Below are 26,521 nucleotides of genomic sequence, written 5' to 3' on the forward strand. Positions count from 1 at the left end.
GTATTTATAGGGTGCTGGGATATACTCGGTTTTAAGGGAAGTTTGACACAAAGATACATATATATTTCTCTTCAGTGTATTCAATTTTAAATGTTTTTTATTATTTTTTTCATAATTTTTTATTTTTTTCTTCTTGAACTTCAGTAAATGTACTTATCAGTTAAAGCTCGATTGAACCTAAAACCCTGCTTCAAGATTAGCGATTTTGTTTTGTTGTTTTGTGGACTAAGTTCTAATTTCGTCTTATCGTTAGCTGATAATGTGTCAGCTTTGAATAAAACGGAAAAAGAACTTATAGTGACTTGGCAATCATTAGAAATAACATATAAATATACTATATCTTAATCTAAATACACTTAACCCCTATATAATTTTGATTTTCTATCACATTTCTTCAAAATTTCATCCATAAAAGAATATTCATTGCTTTTTAATTAATATTGTTTTTAGGAATTTAGTGTCATCATCTTACATAAATTAATAATAGATTATATGCTATATAATACGATTTGGTTTTATATTAATTTTAATAAACATTAAAATTTTTGTTATGATACTTCATAAATTATTTTAAAATTTTAGGAAACCTTAATATTTTGATTACCTATGAATATTTTCTCATCTTTTTCACTTTAACTAAATAAGGGGTATCTTTCAGTCGACTACGCCGACTACCCGTTATTTTTCGTCAGTACTAAGCGCACTTGCTAGCAGTCTCGTCTCTCATTTCTCATTTCATGTCCAGTCTCGAGCTCAGTTTGTTCCGAAAAGCCGACGTGAACACACGTGCTCGCTTGTCGCGCTAGTCGATGTTGGACTTTTGATTTTCCCAAGCCAGAGTCGCGCGTAGTGAGTTGTGGGCCGCTTTTGTTTGTCTCTTTTTGTGTCCAGCTATTTGGCAACCGATGCCAATAAGCCAAGTTAAGAGCAACGCACAAGAAACAACAAAAAAACACACACAAAGCGCAATTAAATGCAAATGTGTGAAAGTGTAGCGAGTATTTAGCAAATAAAAAAATAAATAATAAAAATCGCAGCTTAAAAGTGCGAACAAGCGCGAACAGAAAAGCTAAACAACAGTGCCAGTGCGTGTTTCTTCATGGTAGCTAAATAAAACAGCATATTAATATTAATATTTGCTTAAGAGTTGGAAGCAGCGCTAACCTCACATTTACTAAAATACGTATTAAAAACGGTAAGTATTTACGCCTTCTTGTTCAGTTATTACACTTTGAACCTCGCCATCTCGCTCTGTCTCGTTATCTCCCATTCGATTTTGCTTTGTGCTAAGCTTCGCTTGGAGCGCGCGCTTAGCCATGCTATCTCTTTTCCACTTAACGATCAGTCCAATTCCCCTATAATTGCACGGAAAAAAAAGAAGATCTAATTGATTGCTCATCACTAAATTGAGGCATTTAAAAGATCAATCAAAATGAAAATGAAAAACAATTTAAAGTTGAAAGATAAACAAAAAATAATAACAATTTGTTTTTGATATAAGAACCTTAAAAATTAATGTTTGCTTAGGTGAAAATAGGATATAAAATTCTTTAATGATAAGTAGTATTTGTTATATATGCATCCATAAAAACTTTCTAAATCTTATAATCATAATGATAAAAATATCTCTAAAAATTAAACTTTAATAAAAAACTTTTCTTTCTGTGCAAATAGGTTACAAATAACTGTTACAGCAATTGTTACCGTTGTAAAAAATTTCCCCAGTGTTTGTGTGTGTCACTTGTTGTTCATGATTTCCGTGGTTTTTCTCAACGCTTTCCTGGGAAATGTGAAAAATGCTGCACAGCAACTGCAAGTGCTCTTCGGCCTTGGATTGTATTTTGCTTTTTGGCCAAAACAAAAACTTACAGAAAAAAATACCCGAAAAAAAAAGGAAAACAAAGCCACACGCACTTGGCCCGAACTAAAAGCTTCAAGCCAAGCGTATTAGCACTCCGATTTTGGCCAAAAAATAAAACCAGTTTCGATACGAAACAAGCAAACAAAACAAAAGTTTATTTACTCCCAAAGAGAGCTTCGTTCAACAGGTTTTCATTGCGGGGACTTTTATTTGTGAAGAAGGTGGGAATTTCTGGGCAATGCAGTTCGGCTTTGTGCAATTAAACGAACGTGATTTAGCCGATTATTTATAGAACCTTTCGATTGAGAGTCAAGAAAGTTTCCTGTTAACTGGTTAAACCATGTAAGCGAAGGGCTATTGGCTTTACTAGAGCCACTTAAGTGATGGGCTTTTGTTTTTTAGGTTACGTAAATTTATTCAAAGACTATCGATTGAGAATTCTGAGTAAAGAGATATTAAATGCTAAATTTATTGAGAAAAAGTAAAAATGTCGTTTCCATTTCGGATTTTCCATAATCAGAGTTCAATAACTTACAAAAAGCAGGCTCCTGGTTTATGTGACTAAAATAGTCTTTTTTTTTTAAGTTTAAGCAAGCCAACAAAACTACTTTAAAAGTTAATTGGAATTAAAAATTTCAAAGATAGACTTCGTCATCTGTTTAATGGCATTCTGGTTTTTCCATTCAGCCATAAATCTCTTCTCAATTGATAACATTTTAAGCTCAAGCCACAGCGGAGACCTCGAGATTATCACAAGTTTAATGCTTATCAGTCATAAAATGGCGCTCCTTAAACTCAAGAGCAAGAGCAATATTGTTTTAACAATAATTATACCATATTTATAAATACAGAACATATTCATTCCGATAGTCAGCAGACGCCGTTCAAAGCTTCTTCAGAATCGCCTTTGGCTTTTCCGAGTAATTGTAGTCTGGATTTGGGTTAAGATTTTTCCTCTTTGGCCCAGATCAAAGGCAAGAAGCTCTCAAAGCAGCTACAACAATGGAAGCAAGCCAAAAAGGAAAAAAAAATGTGAGTCTCCGTCTGTGAAGGTAAAACTGCGGAAGTCATTTAACAGTCTACTTAACTTCTGCCAAAAAAAAGAAAAGAAATTCCCTAAAAAAAACAAACGAAAAATGAAGTAGAAAACGGCAAACTGGAAACATTCAAGATGCTCCTAAAGTTGGGCTTTTGGTCTTGGCCACGTTAGAAAGTAGCTGTAATTGTGGCTCCGTTATTGTTATGGCCAAAACTGCCACTCGTTCAACTGCAGGCGGTAAAAGTTGCCCAAAATGAATTGTCATACACGTTTTGTTATAAATATTTCTGCACTAACCGACAATGGGACAGTCATACTCGTACATAAATATTTAAAATTCATTGTTGTTTACTGGCTTTTTCTTTGTTTTTTTTTCCATCTTTTTTTTGAGGGCGTTTGCCCAGCAAGTTGATAACGCGAAAAGGCAGAAAAAACAATATTTAAACTTAACTCCGGTTTGGTTTTTACATCTGCCAAGTGTTTTTTAGCCATTTTGCTATTTCACTCTTCGTTATTGGCGGCTGGTGTTTCTAATTAGCACGTCGGCTCTAAGTTTTTCTATGACTTGTGCTCCGCTCAGCGGGATGAGTCAGCTACCCTAAGAGAGGAGAGCGTTATAATCGATCCGCCAGATGTCTTACTCTCTCGATCTCCGATCAGCGGGCGGTTAAACCCAAAGTCAAACCAGATTGATGACGTGAATGGGAGATAACTACACCGAAATATATAAGATCTAAGTTTGAAATTCGAAGATATGACAGGAAAATTGTGATCAATTGGTTTAGAAATGAAAGTTCAAAGAACTTAACTTATTTTCTTCCCACTATAAAGATTATAGGATATAACATTATTAATCTTATTTTACACATTTTTATATCTTGATGAATATAAAATTGATCTATATTTCTTAACATTCGATCAATCTTAATCTCTTCTTTCAAACATCTTATTTTCTATGTGCATTTTCAACGTGTGAGGTTTTTCTTTCGCTCCCCGATCAGTATTAGATTGAAATGCGATAGACCTGTCTGGTCAGTTGGAGGGTTTTATTGCGTTGAATTCAATTAATTAATTCCCAGTTTATTGCCTCAGCTGACCATAAAAACGTGAAAGGAGGAAGAACCATAGGTTTCCCACTGCGACATTCTGTGGAGTGAAATGAAGTCGTTGCACTTGCTTTCACCCTAATGCCTTCATCAGCTGCACAAACGAAAAATCTCATTAATTTTCCACTAGTCTCTCTATCTGTGGGTTATCTCTCTATTGTTTGTCCAGGTCCTTTTTCCACCTTTGTTTTTTTTCCTTTTTTGGCCCTACCTGCGTGCCGGAGTTTTCCCCTTATGAAGTTTTTCGGTCGCGACATGTTTTCTGATCCGTGTCCTGCGCTCTGCTCTAGTTCATTAGATGGACTTTGGCTAATCGATTTCCATAATCAAACAGCTGGCGCCAGAATGTTCTACTTGGTCGAGTGAGACATACCAGAATTAAGCCGAGTAAATGTTGATATAATAAACCTCTGGCAGGGCCAATTAGGCCTCACTCCTCCTCACCTGTGACAGACCCACATATTTTCTCATTTGAATAAAGAAACACGGCCACAGCAGGGGAAACATTAGACGCGCCTAAACGTGGAACTTAGCGGCCACAGAAATTCCAAATAAAAAAAAAAAAACAAAATACAGAAAAAAGAGAAATTTAATTAAAGCCGCATAGAAAAAATGCATAAATTTAGTCACCCCAAAAACACCCACCTGGCCATGTAATATTTGTAACCTCAGAGCGGGGGCAAAAAAAAAAAAACGTGTAATTTTCACGGTCCCCGAGCTGCAGCTTTTCACCAACTTGGCGGGTCAGTTCGGCACAATGATTAGGGTCAGCGTGGGGTGGAAAACTCCTGGCCATCTAGCTGGAAAAGGAAAAGCAACAGCAACAGCAACAGCAACAGCAGCAGCAGGTTGCCAACAATTTTTGCTTATAATTTTCCGCTTTTCATCATCCTTCTTCTTCTCGCCTCGCTTTGTTCTGGCCAAGATAAAAGCATTTGTCATTAGCATAAAATGTTCTGGCTCAGGTTTTGATCTGGAGTTTTGGCCCCTAAACAAGGAGGAAAAAAACGAAAGAATATTTGAACTTCATTAGTGGGCCAGCGAGCCCTAATGGGCACTTGGCTATAATTAAAATTTAAGCTAATTTTAATGCTTAGAAAGGAGAGGATAGCAGAACAGTAAGTCAGCCTCAATTTGGGCCAGATATTAAAAATACCTCAAATGGTGAATGTTCATCGCTTGATTTGACTTTAAGAACGGCACAAAGACACGAACCCAAAAGTGAATGATGGCATAGGGAAAATGGAAAAGCCTACGCTTGCTTACCCATTGATGGGCACTCATTGATAAGGCAATGCCCACGCAACATTAAGAACAGGAAAAGCCTCTTTTTGTAGGTGCAAGAAAAAGACGATCGTCTCTTCCTCATGCCTCGCCGAGCACCCTTGACAAAGAAAGTACCCTCGCCAACGTCTTAAGATTTAAGACGCTGATAAGTCAAAAAAAAAAAAATATATACTTAGATGGCCAAGATGGTACGATAACATTCCCAAGGGTCAACACTTAACGCTTCGCGTGGTAGGCTAGCAATTAGAGGGACTTTCATTGCGACTCCTCCTCGTTAATGATTGATATCCGTCTAGTGGGCCTGGGAAAATGTTTGGGCACATATTGGACTGACATGATCCCCAATAGCCGAAATGTCAGGAGCCAGCCCCTTGAATTTACATCAATGGCATATCGGTTGAAAATTTAATAGCACATTAAGGACGGACAAGGACTAACATTTGCATTCCTAATGAGACAGCCGACCAGCCGACGCACACACATTCAGACTGCAATTGGTGGGGACAGTCGGAATTATATAGCAATCAGTCGCGGACTCAAATGTGTCAATATGTTCCACACAGACGGGGCTTTCCATTGGTATATGGAACTCTCTCTCTCTCTGTATGGGACTGTCTGCAATTTTTATGCAGGCTCTATAAACAATTCACTTCCCAGTGAAATCGGAGCAAGACTGATGGCCAGGGAACATGTAAATCAATACACAAACAAATTATAAATGCAAACAGGGACGGGACAGACAAATCAGACGGCCAGACAGGAGCGCAATATCAGACTGTTTGCACAGATTGACGCCATTAAAATCAACATATGACAGTTTTTTTATGTGTATATATATATATATATATATTGCCTGTCCTCTGCCATATTACATACGTATATATACAAATCCAGGCCACCTCTTAGATGGCAGTCAATGATAATCGGCCAGCGACGGACCCACGACCAGAACTCAAACCACACGAAGCCAAATCTTGCATGTTTTAAGCTGCCCGCTGTGTGGATCCACACAAGAGGTCGTAAAAAACAGAGTGTCATAAACATAAAATTGATTTTGATTTTTTGTTGTCCCCAGCTATCTTTCGGGGTCTTTCCCACTCTCTCTCTCTCTCCCTCTGCCTATGTTGTATACTAAAATCTGGTTCTGGGACAGTTTTAGGGTGTGCTTAATTTTTAATCGAGTCGCGTGGGCAGACCTCTACAAAGGTCTCCCTCATTTAATATTGATTTCTGATGCCGAATCCAACATTCCTGTACACATTAATTGCTGTTATTATTAGGACAATGGGCATTAATTATGGAACGAGCAAGCGTAGATTATATCACAAGTGTCTGAGCACCACTGTCCGGAGTCATAACCATAGTCATACTTTTTAATGGCCCCTAAACCTGGAGGGGCAGAGAACATTATCGATATTCCCTCTCTCTATGTATATGTATATACACATGTATGCCTAATTTATGGCCCAGTCAGCACAGAAAGTTTAACGAACCTGCAGCTTAAAATCGTAACTTCTATGGCTCCCGCCCATGGTGATGGTACGCCTATCTGCCTCGCACCAGACGAGCTATTAAAACTGACAAGTAACTCTGTGAGAGGCCGCCGCTGCCGCCGTTGCCGCCGCCGCCGTAGCTAAAGTCCAGACCCCAAAAATTGAATCTTAAAAAATATTTTACAAAGCGGCATACAGTGCGTCACGCATTGTTAAGGCCAGAGAGGCTTCACAGCAAGTCGGTTAACATAAAAATTAAGTAGCGAAAACACAAATAATGCAGAGTAATGGTTAGGTAATAAATATGGAGAAAGTTTAAATAATATTTCCAAATCTGAGAAACTCTACAGGAAATTAGTTGTTTGTTTTATCTTTCAACTCAACAACAATATTAATGAATAATTTAAAATATTTTTAAGCTCGCAATAGCTAAAATAAAATAGTTATACAGATAAGGCCTGAATACTAAACATAGTCAGACCGCATGACAAATATTTATTAATGAATTAGATGGATAAAAATAACTCTGTTTTTAGTTGACTCAATGGAAAAACCTAAAGTGTCATATCTAGCTAAAATTTGCCTACTTAGAAGTCTTATAGCCCCGTAACGCACTGTACCTTAAGCCATATATTAGACATATGCCAGTAGGAAATGACTGTGGCTTACTCACACATAACGGGGTCGTCTTCGGTTGGATACATCGTGATTGCCGCGTTGGGGCAACACCTTTGATGCGGCTGCGCATGCGCTGTGAAAAATAGCCGAGGAATGCATTTTCCAATAATGTAGTTAGTGCGATAAAGTTGGAGATGGAAAAAGAGGCATACCACTCAGACTCGGACTTAATGCGATTTTGTGGCTGACCAAATTACTGATGGATCCACCTCGATTATGTTAATCGAGGAGGGAACCTAGCGTGGGAATCTGGCCAGGCAGTGCCTTATAGCTGAGATTTCCTTGCCACGTAAGCCGCTTAAGCCAAAGAAGGATGGGATTTCTTTTCTATCTCCACCAACGCCACCGCCGGCAAGTAGACGAGTCCAATTTTGGGCTCTGAGCCATTTGACAAATAAGACTTTTCATGTCGACATCATCGCGCTGTGGCAGCAGCGTGTTTCTCGTTTCGTTTTGTAATTATTTTGCCAAGCAGCAAAATGAAAAGGAAAATTCTGTTTTCATGAAAACTGTCAGAGGCCAAAACTAAAAGCAGACACAAGATAAATAAAGCACTGCTTATTGCTGTCCTTTGGCTGTGTGTTTGTCATGAAAACAGGACCGAGGACCGGCAAAACAACAAAAAAAAAAAAAACAGAACCAGGCAAAAAGAAAATGAAGCTCTAGAGAAAAACTTTCATCATTTGGTCGAGAAAATTAATTAAAAGATAATGACGAATTCGCTGTTTGAGTTCTACAACAGACACACACAGATATTTAGTCGGAAAGCAATTAGAAGCAGCAGCCAATTATGCGAAATAGTTTACCCAGGCAAAGGCCTCTCGAAGTTGGGGGAGGAGCAGGGTTCAGCAGGTTTAGCAGGTTCAGAAGGTTCAGGGGTTATGGGTTGCTTGGGTTTTTGGCCTATCCCCCAATCGGTCATATCCGTGTCAGCCAGCCCCAAGTCACCCTGATGACCTGTTTGCATGTCTGCCACTTTGCCTGTCGACACTGACGCGCTGCCATGCTAAATATTGATCAATTATGTCGGCCCTGTGGGGACTCTTGGCAATTTCAGCTGTCCCCGGCAAATGCATTCGACCAATCCATCAAACCGAGTTTCTTCTAAAATCCAGTATATAATGTTATTATTCTCCTTTTTTTTGCAGGTAAGTGGAAAGCACTGAGAAGCTCAACTTTAAGTATGCGAATTTCGGTATCCCCTCTTTGAGTGTGAGTATCCAAGGATTCCTTTCGAAGATGGGTCGCTTCCTGTCTATTCAAAAGGATGGCATTTGCTTTGTTTATCGCTCTTCAATTGTCTGCAATTCATTCTATTTATGAGAACTCGAGAGCATAAGCTGGAAATAAATCGTTATAAGCGGAAAACTTTCCCACACAAAATCGCCTTGTCATCCTTGAGGGGGCATAGTTAGAAGGCTTTTGGATGATGTGGCCCCAGGATAAACGGCATAAATATGGATATAATATGAATATTTAAAAAGCTTTTTAAGTTTTATTTAAAATCCCCAACCAAATCCCTCTTGGCTCTTGGCCTTCCATACATGTAGCAGGAACACTCTGGATGTTGCAAATTAACATTCTAAACGCTCCGAGCTCTACATTTGAGTGTGTTTGCAGGGCATTTAAGTTAAGTCGACCTAAAAACTTCTTCTGACATTCATTTCTTTTCCGCCCAAGTTGCTGCCGCTGTTGCTGTTGGTGTTGTTATTGTTGTTGTGGCTGGAAAAGCAGATAAGCCAAGTTAAGGGGATTTTATGAAGATGCAGAGGCAATACTGAAATTTCACGCCTCAACAGAATATCGATTAGAATTGTTCAATTTCAATTATCATCCATTCAGCCGGAGGAAGGGAGGACGGCGGTGGGTAGCCTCCAGAAAATGAAAAGATTTTCCCAGATGATGACAACGATAATGAGCGATGGCCGAAAATGGGAGAGGCGGGCATGGGGATTTCGGGTGGGGATTTTCGGCTGGAGTTGAGAGTCGTTCGAGCGGGAAACATGGAAAACGTGAAACGTGAATTGCATAAAATTTAACACTAAATAGCCTCCCAAAATAAAAAAAAAAAAACTGCTGACTTTCCGTGGCGACGGCAGTGGAGTCTCAAATTGGAATTCTCGAACGCGCCCCTTTGTCGATTGATGCGCCAATAAAATGAAATAAAACAAAATTAATGAGCAGCCGTTCGTGCTGAGCCAGCACAACATTGGAAAATTGCGCAAAATAAATTAAATTAAGCGTTTGTTTCTCAGGATTTTCCCAGGCAACCCCGCTCCTACCAGTCACACAAAATCGAATCCAGCCGAAGATGTATGGCATTTTAAAAAGTTTTAGCCCAATTTAGCCCAGTTGATTGTAAATAAGTATATATATATATATAGCCAGACGACATCTTCAAAAGCAAAGCAAATCGAAAATCGTGACAGGAATGCATGAGAGAGCCGATTTTCCCAGGGGCCACAAAACTGGCCCTTTTCCACTTTTCCACTGGCTTATTTATCCTTAGATCGCCTTAATTGCAGCACACAACGGCACACATTTGATTCAATCAAACACAGTCATTGATTTTGTGTCTTATTATTGCGCCTTTTACTTTGCCATCTTTCCTATTTTTTTTTTTTTTTGTGAATGACTTCTTCGTATAATTGAAATTGCTTTTACTTTTTCCTTATTTTTCGTTAAGGGTAAGGGCAATCCGAGCTTGGAAAATTTATTTAAAGCGAAAGCATTTTCAATTAATTTGCCAGCAGCGGTTTTGGTGCCAGCCGGCAACACCGCAAAACAGCCGCAAAGAATTTTATTTATTTATATTGAGCTTGCCGGAGCAAAAGTGTCAAAGGAGAGAAGAGTTGGGTAAGGGCAGGAGGCAGGGCTGCAGGACGAAGGACCCCTCTGAGTCCTTTTCTTTTTGCTTTTCATGTAGATTTTATTTGCGACAAGCAGCCGCGAGTCAACAAACATAAGCACATACCCATACCCCTGCCAAGAAATTGAATTTTACATGTATTTTTAATATTTACCAAGCGGCAGCATCAGCAGAAGCGGCAGCAGCCACCAACAACAATAAAAACGAAAAGGACTTGTTTGTCTTGTTTGCGCCCCAAAGGCTGCTACAGTTTTTGATGTATGAATACCCTTGCTGTGGCCCGGGGTCCCCAAACTTACAGCCAGAGTTTACATTTAAGGGGTAAAGCTGCTCTGGGTTTTATTTAAAAGAATAACTTTTTATTTTTCTTTTAGATTTTCTATAGATACGTTGGCAGTTGCTTTGTTTTAACTTTTTCCAATCGATAGTTTCAGATTTTCTTAGTTTAAAGGATGGCTTCAGTGAGCAGTTCCTGGAATATGAATATGATTTTAGATTTAGAAGGACGAGAATATTTAATTTGAAGAAAAGAAAAGAATCGCTGAGCAATATTCTTGTTAAGAAAAAGTTTTGAGATATTTTAAAAAGATTAAAATACTAGTAAACTTAAGAAAAGGGACATTTTTGACACAGATAAGTAGATAGTGATAGTCCTTCTTCTAAAGGATACTCTGAATTCGAGACCATCTTTCTTAGAAACCTGCCTCATCTGCATCCCTTTTATCGTTGGAAAACAAAAAATGAAGACAAAACATATTGAATTTCACCGCTGTCTTAGGGTTCTTTGCTGCTTGGCCCGCGCTTTGTTATCATTTTTTTTTGCGTTTGGGTTCTTCTTGCCATAATAAAATGGAAAATATTTGTTAACGTTTTTATGCAAATCAATGACGCTGGCGTGAGCTAAGCAAATGCGGCAAGCCCACACTCGAACGGGAGAGAGGGGGGTGTGGAAAAAAAAGAGGCAACGTTTTTGGGGAGAATTTATAATAAAATTTTGACATGGCGACAGAACAACTTGACAGCCATAAAACATCAAAAAGTTATCGCTCCATCGCCATCCGCACCGAATCCCTCTGCATCAGCCGCGGGCGGATGGGATGGACATGTGTCCTGGCTCCTTGGAGCAAACGCTTTTCCTTTTTTTCTCTCGTCCTGTTTCTGGTGCTGGTTGGAAAATTTAAAATCAAGAAAATGCGGGAATTACGTTTGTTTTTCCCTTCTTGACTCTCCACTTTACTTTTCGCTTTTTTTTTGGTGTAGTCCTTGTTTTCATCATCAGCAGTGAAATGCATAAAGTTTTTCGCAAAAGTTGTTGGCTGGATTTGTTTGTCGCAAAGGGTCGACAATGGATGGGATAGATGGAGTGGGATCGAAAGGAAAAAAAATGAGAATGGAAATGGGAATGGGTAAAGAAGTCGAAGGATCTGCGAATGGAGACTGCGAAAGTTTGTCCCGCTGTTCGGTGGGATTTTCCTGGGGTATTAGCGTTGTTAGCCCCACGTTTTGCCAGTGTTATGCTTGATTTTGCCTTCCTTCTTTGCCTTGGCCCTTTCCCAATTTCCTTCTTTTTTTGTCCCCCTTATCCTCCAGCAGACTTTCTCCATACTTTTCTTTTCCCTCAGTTGACTTGACTTCACTTCGCCTTTGGCCCCGGCGTGAAATTTGTTCGAGTGCGTATGTGCGTTCGTCCTGTAAAGGGGGGAAAAGATTTGTCAGCGCAAGTCAAAAAGGCTCGGGAATCTTTTTCTTGCGGTTAGAGGCGAAACCAATTTGTAGATTTGAAAAGTTTCTCTTGAAAACCGTTAACAGGACACTTTGAATATTCCTAAGGATGCGGGGAAAGGCCATGGGGTGTACTTTCTCGACTTTATGCCATCTACTATTCTTTTTTATATGCTTTTTGGCACTTGGCAGCGGGAAGGACAGGCGAATAAGTTGGCAGGCAGCTGACAGAGAACGAAGAAGTTGGCTTTTATTAGCTGCGAGAGAGACCCTTCAAGTATCTGGTAATAAGTTTTCAAGATTTCCCCTGATAACCATGATAATAGAGAACAACTCTGTGACCCTCATCGGATTCCTGAATTCTTTTGTGCCGCGTCACTTTCGGTTCACCTTTTTATCCTGCCATTCAGGCGAGGCAAATATAAATTCCAAGATTAAAATCTATATGGTGTGTGCATATTTCGCGCACCTTGACTTGTTTGTTTTTTCACCAGCTTGCTCCCCTCTCTGTGCGGTTCTTTCACTTTCAATAAAAAAGCATAATTCTTGTTTTACAGCGCGAGGCCGCCAAGGATAATACCTTGAATCGCCATGCCAACGCCAAACACATTCCCTCGCGCTTGCTAGCTGTTTTCATGTGTGTGTGTGTGCATGGCTGTGTGAGTGTGATAAAGGGGATTTAAGATTCACCAAACGATAAATTGCGGTAAAAGGTGTCTCTCTCACACAAGGATATGAATCCGGATCTGTATCCTGCGGCCGTGTTTTGCTGATAGCCAAAATCTTTCGCATTGAAAAACATGATTTTTAACTGGCAGAGCTGAAAGGCGAATCCGACAGCCTCGCTGTACCTTCGTATGTATGTGTGTGTGTGTGTGAGGGAAGGCTGTTTGCATGGTGCACAAATGAAATGAGATTTCCCAGCAGAGATAGAAATACTCACTCACCTACAGATAGAGAAATTAATTTAATGGTTTCCTTTTTACATTAAAAAGTGCCTTTAGGACGAACTGCGTAGTAAACTCACTGCCTTGGGCGGAATGTTTTAAAATTTAATACATAATTCTGAGATTATCTGCTTATCATACATCGATGTTATACACAATATTTACATAACATAAACATAGTCTTAATTTATCATCAAATTCCTTTTAAGAAAAGTATTAAAAAAATCATTAAAGTCGATATAAATAGAAATGTTTCCTGATCATACAGAAACTTACTTTAGAGACACTTTTTGTCACAATTGTTGACCATCAAACTTAATAAATATTTTTCACAGTGCACACACGCACACCAGCGCGGAGGGAGACAAACGCACACAGAGACAGGGGCGCATATACGTGTTCCCATTCAGGTGGAGCATATGAGAAATTCTCAATTTGAATGCAAACATGTTGGATTATTATGATTTTCTTCCTACCGTTGGCAGTTTTTCTTGTTAGTTTGCTTGCTGGCTGGCATTTCGTTCTTTTTTTTCCCTTCTCATTTTTTTTTTTTTTTTTGTGCCCCAATGTGGTGGATCCTGAGGCAGCTCCTGGGTATTTTTCTGTGGGCGGAATGCCTTTGCTAGGAATCTTTTTTCACCGTGCTGTGTGACAAGTATTAAGTGCAATCAAAAGAAGATTTACAAGCGTCATGAATGAAATATCTGCACCACATATGGCCGCCGCACAAACGAATGGCTTACAGATTGTATCTGTGTCTCTATCTGCATCCTCATCTTTGTATATATGTACTATATATGCCTTTGCACTTGCGTGGCGAGTGTTTGCGCATAAAAACCCATTTGATATTTATGGTAGCCCAGCCCCATTATCCAAAAAAAAAAAAAAAGAAAAACAAACACTTTACCTATCTTGATCAGTTGCAGGTGAGTTTAATTATTGATTATGGCACAAAGAAAACAAAGCCAGCAGAAAAAACAAGACAGAGGGGTCAACTGGCAAAGTGAAAGGATGTGACATCGAGTTGCAAGTTGTGGCAAAAAGTCGCTAATAAATTTGTAGCTCTTCTGTCCGTGAAAGCGTGGCTTTTGGCTGGTTCGACGTTGGTTTTTGTTTCAACGTTTTTGGCTTTTCGTTACATTTTCCCAGGCGGCGGTAGTCGCATGACTTTTGAATAACCTTTCCCACAATTGTTTGCGCTTGTTGTGCACCAAATTGCACAGACAATTGCTGGAGACTCACTCGTGTATCTAGTGGATTCACAGCTTTAGATTCAGATTCAGAGCTTGGAGCTGAAGCTTGGAGCTGGAGACACAGTTGATTGGCGCAACTCGCTATCGCATTCGCATATTCATGATGACACACACATGTGCATGCATAACTAAGCAATCCAGCCGGCAAACTGGAGTTCGCCTCCATGATTTAGCAATTGAGACGACGATGGAGACTACGAACAACGATTAAGATGCGCCATCTGGCTGGATTACATTGAATTGACTTTGGGGCCATAATTGATGGCTTTCCAATTCACAGGGGCAAAAATGGTAGGGGCAGGCAGGCAGGCAGGCAAACAGGAAGGCATAGTAATATGGCTTAGAAGTCGATATCCACCCGAGCCTTTGATGTAATACAATGAGCGCTTCTCGCTTTTGACACTCTCCAAAAATTAATGATCTGGCAAGCCGCAAAAACCAAGCGAATTCGAGTGTGGCTGCGGATGGCAGTTAATAAACGAGTACCCTCATGAGTGGCGGTTCTACTGGTTTCAGTTTGGTTTTAGCTTTCGCAGCAGATTGTTCATTTCGAGTGGCACTTCTTTAATTAATAATCCATTGGCTGCTGATAATTGCTAAAAAAAAAAAGAAAAAAAAAGAAGGGCACATGAAATCATTAGCATACAACGGGAAAACCAATAAAAAGATTTCAACTTCCTTTCTCATGAATCATTTTGGTATTTCTATATTCAGATATTAATTTCATTTTGAAACAGAAAATGAAATACTAATAGATTGACCCAGTCAGTGATCTATCTTATTTTTATTATATATAAAATGAATCACTGTCTAAAAAGATTCTTAATAACAGACTAACCTTCTTTCTTTGCCATAAGAAAGTTTGACTTGAGCATTTAGAAAGCGATTTGTTCAAACGCTTTTTTGGGGCAGTTATCGGAAGTTAATGGCTGCGCTGATAATTCCCCAAATTGCTTTTCTTGTCTTTAGAGCATAATTTACGCATCGTCGCAGGCGAAATGATGTGTAATATGTGTAGATATATATATATATATATATATTATGTACATGCGTCAGCTGGCATGTGAGTGGCTCGTAAAATGGTCGTCCAAAAATTGGCCCGAGAAGGCAGTAAAAATCGATGCAAGCCAGATATATATACCGCTGGCATGTGTATTTATGAGCAATTTGCAGGAGTGCTTAAAAGTGTGTTCACTCGGACGAGGACCAGCGCGAAATGATATGCTAAGTTGGAGGTTGGAGGTAGGAATAAGGTAAAATGCTGCGAGCTAGAGGGTATGTGGCAAACAAACATTGCGCATACGCCGTGTTAATTTGCATTGTTATCAGACGCCGCCGCCACTGCGGTTCGCTGATGCGCGTCTTTATAGAAATCTAAAGGGAAAGGCAAAGCTAGAAGCAAGGACCGCCTGCTAGGCAACATTGCCACATCCTCACTGTTTGGTCTGCCAGCCGCACCACGTGGCGTATGCGTAACTTCATACGGTTTGTTTTTATGCCGTATGTGTATGCGTTATTAAATTTATTTGACTTGACGTGCGCACACACACACATACACAAAGCATATTCTAGAGATGAGGCTGAGGGCGAAGATGAGGATGAGGATGAGGAAATGGCTACAGCAAACATCGACAACAGACAGAAGGAACTTACGTCCCAAGGTTTCGGGTTCCGAGTTCCGAGTTTTGCGGCTGCTGGTGGCTATGCAACTGCCCCAACTGTTCTGTACGTTCTGCTTTACATTTCTCATTCTCATTTAATATTTAAATTGCTTGTGGTTAAAATATCTCATGTGCTCTTGTGGCAATTTATATTTTAAATTATTAATTCTGCCTTATTACGTTACATATAACATCAACTCCTGCCTCTTGCCCTTCGTTCTCATTCTCCCATTTTGCCAGCTCAATTTCAAGCTTGACTTCATATTTATTCAAAAAACATACGGCATGCCCAAGCAACAGCCTCCTCACATGACTTAGATTTTTCGGTGGCGGGGGACGGATTTGCTTTTGGGTACGCAATTGAATTTGGTTTCTCTTTGGATTTTCTATTTGCATTTCAAAAGGAATTTTCAATTAAAATGTCAACATAATTTAGAATTAATTTTCGCATCTTTTTCTATTCGCTCATGTAAATAGGTTTTCTAGGCCAGATAATTTCATTTTAGTTTGTTTTATTTTCTTTTAAAGAAAATTGTCCTGCTCCTTGGAGCTGAAATAAAATTGCAAGTTGTGTAAACAAGAAAAATTACAAAATTACTTTTCAGCATTTGCATATGTTTACATCATTGCCGTTGACTGACTTCCTGGCTCTGACTTTGACTTTGATTTTTCATTTCGTTTCAGTGAGTCAGCCTTAAAGTTATTTATAAATCTTATTTTATTCGCCTCTGACTGTGCTGGCTAAAGAAATATTTCGGTTTAACTCAACTACTTTCTTGTACTATTTTTATTTCCTCTACGATAAGCCATGTTAGATTTTATAAATACCATTTTATCTTTCTTGTGAACTTGCCTTCTGTATGAGAAAGTAAAAAATATTCTTTGATATTCATTTAAACTGAATAAACGCAGATAAGCACTAACTGCTGCCATGTACTACTTCCTTTCTCTGACTATCAGTCGTCAGTCCCCCTCATCCAACCTCACGACTGACTATATTCATATCGTTCCTTTGTGCCTGATGGGTATTAAAAACAAATACATTTTATTCATGGCTGCGTGTCAAAGTTTTTGGGGAATATTTATTCACAGTACATAGCAGCACATTTTTATTTAATTTTGTTTTTGTTTTTTTGGATGCAAACTTTTCTGGCTTTTATTTTATGAGTCGCATGTGAATTTTATATCCTTTATTTACGCATAACTTTTCCTCGCGCGTTGTGCAACCGAAGTTGGCGAAACCGCTGAAATGCAATTCGCGTTCGGTGCTGCTCGCTTCTGCTGGCTGATGCAAATAAAACTTTCATTTGTTTTCATAAATTTACAAATGTATTTGCGTTGAGTTTTTCATAAGCGGAATGCCACAAAATGGTCAACACGTTAAGTTTAAGGGATTTGTTATTTAAGCATATAAACACGCTAATTGCCTGGCATTATTTTAAGCAGCTTAAATATGTTCCCTACTACCAATTTGGCATTAAAGCTCATCAAATGCTTATCTGCTATCAGCACCCAGCTGAAACTGCTAAAAGCTGCAGATCCTGGCAGAGCATTAGCAAGCCCTAAGCTCACGTACAACAAAAAAATATGGGAGCCTTAATAAAAAAGGAAATGTCGCATAATGTTATGTGTGTGTGTGTGTGAGTGTGTGTGAGTTTGAGGTCCTGACAAATGATACGTAGCCCCTCAGGGAGAGAAGGTTTAGCAGTTCATAGACCCCCAGCCAAGCAGCCACCCAGTATTTTTCATTAGGCGCGAAAAATATTAAACAGACGACAGGCAGAAATTATTATCCTGAATCTGGCAGCCGGCGGTGGCGATGATAACAAATTACGTATACGCATCACACATACGCCGCGTTGTCGCTGGCAAGCTCATCAGAGAGATATCTGGCATTTCGCATTTCTGTTTTTTTTTCGTTGCCTTCTATTCCCATTCCGCCTCTCTTAATATTTAAGCATCGTTTTAGCCCCACTCGTGGCAACGTCTGGCTGTGGCAGTTGGCCCTCTAAGCTGTTGTGATTGTCAGTTGCGTTGCTAAGCTGTTTCTCTGAGGAGCGGGAAAAACGATGAAGGAGGATGAGACGGTTCCATCAGCAGCAAACAATTGTTTACTCTAGCAGCGATGCGTGTGCTCGGGTCCTCGGGCACTTTATTATATTTGTAATATGTATTATGACATTTCTTTTATGGGCTTTTCCCTCTTACTGCTGATGATTTGTCGATCGAGGAATCGGCACGGCACAGTGCGTTAAGCATTTATTAAGCCCAAATGCGAGGGTGGCATAAAAACCAACTTATGTGGCCCACAAACAACTCTCGCAGGAAGTGGGCGTAATTGCGTTTCTATGTTTGCTATTTGTATGCCTTCATGTGTTCATTTCCGCACGCAAATAAACAGAATAAAATCAGGCAATGGCCAGAGATTGAAGCCAAAGCCCTCACACTCCAAGCAAGAAATTATTGATCGAGGGTGATGCCATGGGGGAGAGGAGGGTTAGAGTTTCCTGCAAATGATCCCGAGGCCACATAAATTTATTCTTTATGAAACCCAAGCATGCCAGATTGAAAGGGGTGTTGACAAATCCTGGGGCTCCAAAGCCTGACCTGCGGCACTTCATAAAACGTAATCCGGCTTCGTGGCTGCCAGGGCCGCTTATGACAAACATAATCATTAAGCCATTATTATTATTACACTTATGGCGGGAAGGCGTTCGGACGGTTTTCCTCGCCGCCACCGCCCACGCCCACACGCACATAAATTACTCGAGGATATTGTGGGTTGGTCTGCCGTGCGCCAGCCCAGGCAATTCTCAATGATTTACGGTCCATATTCCGATTGCTGGCGAGAAAAATAAAAAAAAAGGGAAGAGGACACGAAGGCGTCGCCATTGCGTTTCCATCGATAAACAACTCGAAATGAAATGCAATTCCGAGGGAAATGCAAAAGAAAACTGGAAGCTCCTGGCTTCCAGGAGTCCCGCATCCTGCCGATGTCTGCAGCAGACCTTCCTGCGTATCAAGTGTGTGCACAGCCCGACTTGTCCATCTATCTGTTTGTCGATATTGGAAATCCGATTTTATGGGTTTTTATTTCGTTTGACTTTGCGTTGATTTTCAATTGCTATCGCACCCGCTCTGCGCTTCACCCCTTTTTTCCTTTGGGGGTCATACTTTTAATAATAACTTTTTCCAGGATGCCCGGGATGCAGGACCTTCTCTTCGGGGTCCCTGTTCCCTTTATCATCCCAGTCTGGCAAATTGTTTGTCTTTCATTCTCTACGCTCTCTCTTTCTCTGTCTCTCTCCGCCAGTCTGCGGTCTCTGGCTTACTTTTGATTTTATGAAATATTTATGCCTGGCTTTGGTCAACAGGGAAATTGATTTTTCTTGCCACCTCATGGTAGCCAGTTCCCCAGTGTCCCCTGTTATTCCCCACTTCTCTATATCCTGCTGCCTGCTGTCACGTACGTGTCCTGCGACAGCCTGTTGAGAAACAATTACAGTTACGCCCAGCGGCCAAAAGAACCACGCCCTGTCGCCCCTTCAACGAAACAGGTGTTGACATGTGTCGCGGCAACGAATTAATAAATATTTTATCATTTGTATAAACACAACATTTCATTAATTTTTATATATTTGTATTTGTGGTGCGTCGGCCGAGGGGAGTGCGAGGCGTGGAGTCCTTTTGTCTGTGACTATGCATATTCTTCTTAATTAATCGGCCGTGTCGCGCAGTCCTTTGTGTAAAATTATTGGTAAATGCAGCCGGCAATTAAATACTTAATGCCAAAGTGCAGAGTTAAACAGCCGCAGCGGAGAAACCAGAGGCATTGTCAACATCATCATCAACAACAAAAGCAGCAGCAGCAGTAGCAGTGGCAGTGGCAGTGGCAGAATCACCATAACCATCAACACCATTATCATTATATTAATGGAGTGGCCCAAAAAAAAAAAAAGATGGCCATAATAATAATGATAATAATAATAATAACAACAATGATAATGTGGACAATTCCTTTTTGCATATTTTCAGTATTTATTATCAAATGCTTTCAATTGGGTTTCAACCAATTAATTTTCATAATGACCGCATAGCCAGCCAGTTTCGTTGCGTTTCATTTTCGTTTCGAGAGCGACATGCAATTTTAATAATTTTAATTAACCGTCACCTACAGACAGTGCTTAATGTGCCTGTAAATAAATTAATGCGGCAAACGATAATGCCGTAATGCCGCTTAACTTGTTAATCCTTGCATAAATCTAAATGCCAGAAGGCATTAGCCAGTTTGACACTTTTACTCACTCTGCCTGTCACTCGGTTACTTCTGCCTCTATTTAGACTTGCATATTAAAAACATAATTTTTCATTTCCACCAAAAAATGCTAAGGGGGTTTGGTGATGGGGGGTTTGTGTTAAGTTGGGGTAGTGGGCGAAGGTCGCACGCACATGACGACAGTCATCAGTCAGTTGGTTAACTCGCTGCGGCCCGCATTTGGCCCACTCTATGCGTTTAAGTGCTTGTTTGAGGTTTACTCGCAGTGTGACCATAATCTGCCACAGACACTTACACGCGCACACACACACACACAAACATAGCAACGTCAACAGATAAATAAACAAGGACGACAAGGACAGACAATCGGAGAAGCACACAAGACAGAGACAGACACAGAGAGCGGATATAAACGATGTCCTGGCATAGCCTGATTAATGATGTTGCGACAATAATTAATTATATGCCTGCATCGGGGGAGTGATGTTGGTGAACGGTGGCTAAATTCTGGGTGGTTTGTAAATTGTGTGAGTGTGGGTGGGAGAGATGTTTTAGTGTGGCCGATACCGCAAGTATTTCATTTCATTCGCGCCGCATTTTACATGGCTTGGCAATGGTAAGCCACAAAAGCCACTAAATGTTGCCTAAGCAATTGTTTTGCTGGGCAGTGGCGGTGGTTTAGTGGGTTTTAGGTTTTAGCTGTGTTAGATATTGGAATTTTGAGATTGCAATATTTCCTTTGAACTTGCATCTCTTAATAGAAGACCTTAAACCTTCTCTTTTTCCCACTTCTCATGTTTCCAGGCGGGTGCTGGTATGATTTTTAGATTAAACCAAAATCCTCTGTGAAAAAAACCCCCTAAAAATACCTTATGCCACACCACTGTTCTTTTGTGGCTTGCTGGCCCGTCAAAATATATTAGACTCGATTGTTATCGGGCACTCCTTTAGCCACTCAAGTCCTGGCAAAGCTTTGGGGTAGCAATTAAAATGCAATTTAAGATATTTCTGCACATATCCCTCGCCTCGAAATTCTTGGCCCGTGTTTTTTCGCGTTCATTGCCACCGCGTTTTTCACCGTTTCCCTAGCGTATGTGTGTGTGTGAGTGAATGATTTAGACATTTCAATTTGCATGTGTTAACATGCAATGCAAAAAGGATTCGATTCTTATCGCTGCCACATGCCAAAGGCCAAAAAAAAAACACTGGCGGGAGCAGTGCCCGCCCGAGTTCTGTCTGCAGATCCCAGGAACCAGTTACCAGTTACCAGTTGGCCAACATAGAAAGCACTTTTTTCCACTTTCCTTCGAGTCGGAGCTTTATAATGGCCCAACTTCCATGGCATGCAATGTGCTGCACATAGTCCACCCACTCAACTGAACACATATACGAGTATATGTGTTTTTCGCTATCCTTACCTCTCCGCAATGTGGAAATTTGAATATCCTGCGGTAATTTCCACTATTTTTAGTACTTTGTTGCCCTTTTGAACTGTCATTACTGCGGCTTGCGGAGTTGAGTGAGGAAAAAGTGAGTAGGGAGAAGGTGTCGCTGGGGGGTTCGCAGAAGGGGTTAAGTGACTGCCTGCTGGGGTGGCTCATCTTTTGTTCCATTCCCTCTCCTTTCCTTTCCTCCTTCCGTCCTCACGTTTTCTGGTTTTCCTTATGCCCAGCCCCCACAATCCTTTATTTGCATGCGAGTTGAGTTACTTTTTATGGATTCCTGCATAAGCGTTTGGGTTACCAACGAAAAAAGAAATGCCACATAAATATATATATATATATATATTCGTATATATCCAGCAGAACTTGGCGAACTGGCATAACTTTGATGGGGATTTTTGATTACTTCTGAAATGGCTTCCAGCTCCATCAAGTGCCCCTCCAACGCCGCCTTCTTCTCTCCTCTTTCACTCTAATGCGCAATTAGAGCGCCATTCGTTGATTGAGAAATTAGCCAAGTTTGAGTTGCGTCCGTCAAAAGACCGTTTTCGGCGTGGCCAAAGGACTTATGTGGCATTAAAACGTTCAGAAGCCATTCTTCATTATGCTGGCCGAGAACGGACGACTGCGAACGTGGCCATTGCGTGAGCCTCCATATTTTCCCACTTTCCCAAGGACATTTGTGTGCGTGACAATTGTCCGTAGTTGGGCAAAAACTTGGAGACTCACATCTTTCGTCGGGACTCGCTTCTATGTGCCATGTGTGCCACATAACGCTGTTATGGCACATCCAGAAAAATACTAATTTCAGTTGATTACAATCTGAAGGAATTAGTTTTTATCTTGAGGGAAATAAACCATGGATAAGGTTCTTTGATATTCGTTAACTAAGCAGGAAGTTTCTATAAATATGTTAATAATAGAGATTATTTTAATAAAAGTCTCACATTTTAAATATATTTTAAATATTTTAAATATTTTTTAAATCACAGTAGTTAAATTTTTGTTCTGTGTATTTTACCCATCGAATTTTCCGCTTCAACCTAATGAAGTTGCGCCTTGGGGTTTTTTTTTTGGAGGGGAAATTGACCAAACTAAGGCTCTGCTCCACTCAGGCGATTTCCACTCGCACATTAACCCCGAATCGGTTAAAACGCAGCGAGAGCCCCACAAAATTGGCACGTTAAAAGCGTCTATAAAATGCATGTGTAAACAAGCCCCGAACTCGTGTCCAATTATGGCCGGCACACACGGATGGCGGAGGAAAAGGAGCTGAAGGATGAGGGTCGGAAGCCGAAAGTAAACTTTTATCTAAACAAACAGCTCGTTTGGGCCAGGCCAAAATGGACGAGAGAAATGGCCAGAAGAGAAGTGAGGCGCGGCATGCTAAAAATAAATGAAGACATTAGCGACGCTCAAATGACATGTTATCGACTTTGAGGGCCAGCGGGCCAAGCGATGGCGGACACCGCAATTACCGTTAGCAGCACACACACACACTCACACACACATACATATGAGCATGTATGTGTTAACCTGGATCATAAATAAAGAGCTATAATGGAGGTAACCTTTTGGGGGCAAAAACAAGACAAAGAGAGTGAGGAAGAGTGAGTGAGAACAGCGCGGCTGTGACTGCGTTTGCCTTTCAGCTTTTTTAAGCGCGCTTCAGATTCTTGCGAATGATATAGGAACATGCAAACTTCCGGCGGAAGTGCAGGCGTGCGACAGAGACGGAAGACCATTTCCCCCACCCAAGCTACCAAACACACCGATACACCGACACGAAAAAGCCATTAACACACATACTATATACACACACACACACACACACACTCATTCACTGGGTTTTGGGTAGCCGTTTTTTATGTGTTTGCGATAAATTCTCATTTCGCCGAGCTGCGCTTTTTCGCCGCAATCAGTTGGGTGGAAGCAACATAAATATTTTACCATCCAACCAGACTGACAGACAACCAGGCAAACGGGCAAAAGGACCAAGGACCACGGGACAGTTGGACTGGGAAGGCTCGAAGGCGATGGCGAAAAGGCCACCACATAAAGTTACAAAATATGCGGCATTTTCAAAATGCAAATTACCATGTGCGAGTTCTTTGGACTCCTTACCCTCTGCCCTTTCACCCATTACTCTTCTCTCGTCTCACCCATCCCGCTCGACACCCGCTGGCACTCAATCAAGCCACACGAGCCCATCAATTAAAGGTCATTTACATGTCAATGCAGCGACCGGCGGCCAGCAGCAAATAACGAAAACAACAGCAACAAACCGCAAAGTTTTACACCCAGCACAACTTCTCTGTAATTGAAGCATTTTAGCCCACGTCATTGCTCAGATTTGTATCGGCGCCCAAAGACAGGGGCGTAGATTACATGGGATCCAAAGGGATAGAGTATGCGTATGTAGTATAACTAAGGGGTTATACCTACAATAAAGTTTGACATGGACCTTATTTCCTGCTATAATATTCTTAAAACTCAATTACAATATCATAAAATTTAACAAAAAAAAACCCCTGCCTATTGACGCTCTGGTTTGATGGCCCTTGCATGTTTATGGCCTCCATTTAAGCTCTGCTCCTTTGGTTGGGTGAAAAAGACTTTTGTTACGAAACTGCAATTACTGTTGCCAAATACTTTGCAGTTTGTAATTTTAACTGCGTTGCAATTTGTTAAGTGCAATGGCCGAGTGTGTTTATTTTGGTGAATTTAAGTACAGAGTGATGTTGTAACTATAAAGATGAAGTTATTAAAGTCACGAAGAGTGTTTCTAGAGGTAGTGTGAATGAGAAACTTTGGTATAATTATTTGAAATCGCTTTAATATCAACAGAATTAACACGCAAACGCATATCGACCGCCAACGCACAAACAGAGGCCAACAAACGAGCCTTTGTTTCGTCAACATCATAATGTCGCCCGTTGTGCTGCTTCCGCGACAGCGGCTAAAAGTTCCCATCCCATCCCTTGGGCCTAAACCGCCCAACATCAACCTCCCACTCACTCAGACACCGAGTGTACTTTGCTGATTTGCATTTTCGACATTGTTTGGCCCGATGATGACTGCCACGCCTCCGTCTCTGATGGAACCCATTACCAACCATATCCAACCAGCCCCATGCCCCGGCACTTGCCATCGACGGCAATTTATGTGTTGCATTGTTTATGACAGATTTATCGCAAGTTAATGACATGCGACCGCTGATTTATGTAGCCAACACAAATATGCCAGCGAAATGACGCGGATCTGACAGACGAACGCATACTGAATGGCAGCTGAATGGCAAGGATCTGTCCGCCGCCCGAAGCGTTAATGAGCACACCTCTGAGGATCGAAGGGGAATATATTCCATTTGATCCGCAAGCATCGGATGATTGTGCTCCAAGGAGCACTGCCAGGGAAGTAAAGAAGCTACCGGGGAGTGATTATTTTCGCATTCACACAACTGCAGATAATTTGTTGATTCTTTTCCGTTCTTTCGCGTTTTTCAGGGGCTTAAAGAAGGGTATATCCGGTTTGAGATGATGTTTGTAACACTTCAATTCTGGAACTATATTAACCTTTAATTTCTGTTAAATGACTATCAGTATTACAATTACAAGAAACTTATATTATTTAAAAGGTAATTTAGAAAAGGGCATTTGTAGTCGACTTACCTTGTAAGTTTCCCTTGTTCTTATTGCAGTTTCCTTTGCTCCTGTTGCCTGGGTGCTGTAATTTTAATAATGAGAAATTGTCAGCGCATAAAATGAAGTCCAGACAACGACAGCTGACACAACAACCCACAATGGCAGTAGTGGACCAACGAAGCCAACGACCATCCCCAGCATCCAATTCCCAATCCTCCGCCGCTTTTAATTTAAAGCTTTTGCACATTTACGCGTCAGCTGCCCGTCTTGTTGGTGTTGTCATTGTTGTTGTTACGCTCTCGTATATAATAATAAGTGCGCGGCAAGTCCTCGCTCTTCTTCTTGTTGGAACTTCCTTTCTGGTCCTGGCCATGCAAATATTTATATGCCAACGTTGAACTTTGTTGATTACAAAAAAAAAAGAACAAGAAAGTAGCGAAACGAAATGGAACGGAACACGAAGAACGAAGGAACAAAAGTGAAAAGATTTTTTTGTATCCTTCAGATAGGTTTTTTTTCCAGTTGGTTGAGTTATTTTCATTTTTTGTAGTACATAGGGAAGTAGGTTAAGAGAAAACACAATTTTTTTAAGGCTTTCGTTTGCTTCCTTTGTAGGAATAAGTTTATTTGGCCAAAGGTCAAGAGTAATATACCCGAGAGTGATGTACTCGTATATATATCATATATATATATATATATGCACGATCCTTTGCGTGCTATGAGAAATGGCCCAGCGAATTCGGGGCTCCAGTTTTTTGAGGTCGGTCATATATTTCAATTAAAGTTGAACATGCAAAGCATAAAGAATAAAAATTCCGGCGGCTTGAAGTCAAATAAATTTTTTTGGCTTGTGTGAAATCCGAAACTCCAGAGCAGAGCTCATCGTGTGTTGATGCTAATAAAAGATGATTTATGCGTGTGGAAAATGAAGCGAATATTCTCGGCCAACTTCCCAGGGAACTTTGTTGTGGTTAATGCGTGCGACTTGCTTCCTGGCCAACCAAAACAGCATGGCAATATCGACTTTCCAGTCGAAGAGGAAGAGCTAGTAGAAGAGGGTAATTAACACGCTGCACAACAGCAGCAGCTAAGGCAAGGGCAAGAGGCAAGAGGCAAGAGGCATGAGGCAACCACAACAGAAAAACACCACAGAAAACAACACCTAGAACGTCAGCAAGAACAATGCATAAATCTACTTTCCTGGTTCAATGCGCCGGCTGCGGTTGGCTTGAACGTGATTAGA

General features: G+C 40.6%; 1 protein-coding gene across 1 annotated transcript in view; it reads left to right on the forward strand.

The window, feature by feature from the left end:
• The first annotated feature begins 748 nt into the window (after positions 1-748).
• Positions 749-26,521, forward strand: part of LOC108115790 (protein toll) — a 44,845-nt gene continuing 19,072 nt past the window's right edge. The window contains exon 1 of the mRNA XM_017227362.2: positions 749-1,195. The gene's annotated coding sequence lies outside the window, so the exon portion shown is untranslated. The remainder of the gene's footprint in view (positions 1,196-26,521) is intronic.

The sequence above is a fragment of the Drosophila eugracilis genome, unplaced genomic scaffold (assembly GCF_018153835.1).
Source record: "Drosophila eugracilis isolate 14026-0451.02 unplaced genomic scaffold, ASM1815383v1 contig_367, whole genome shotgun sequence".
Classification (NCBI taxonomy): domain Eukaryota; kingdom Metazoa; phylum Arthropoda; class Insecta; order Diptera; family Drosophilidae; genus Drosophila; species Drosophila eugracilis.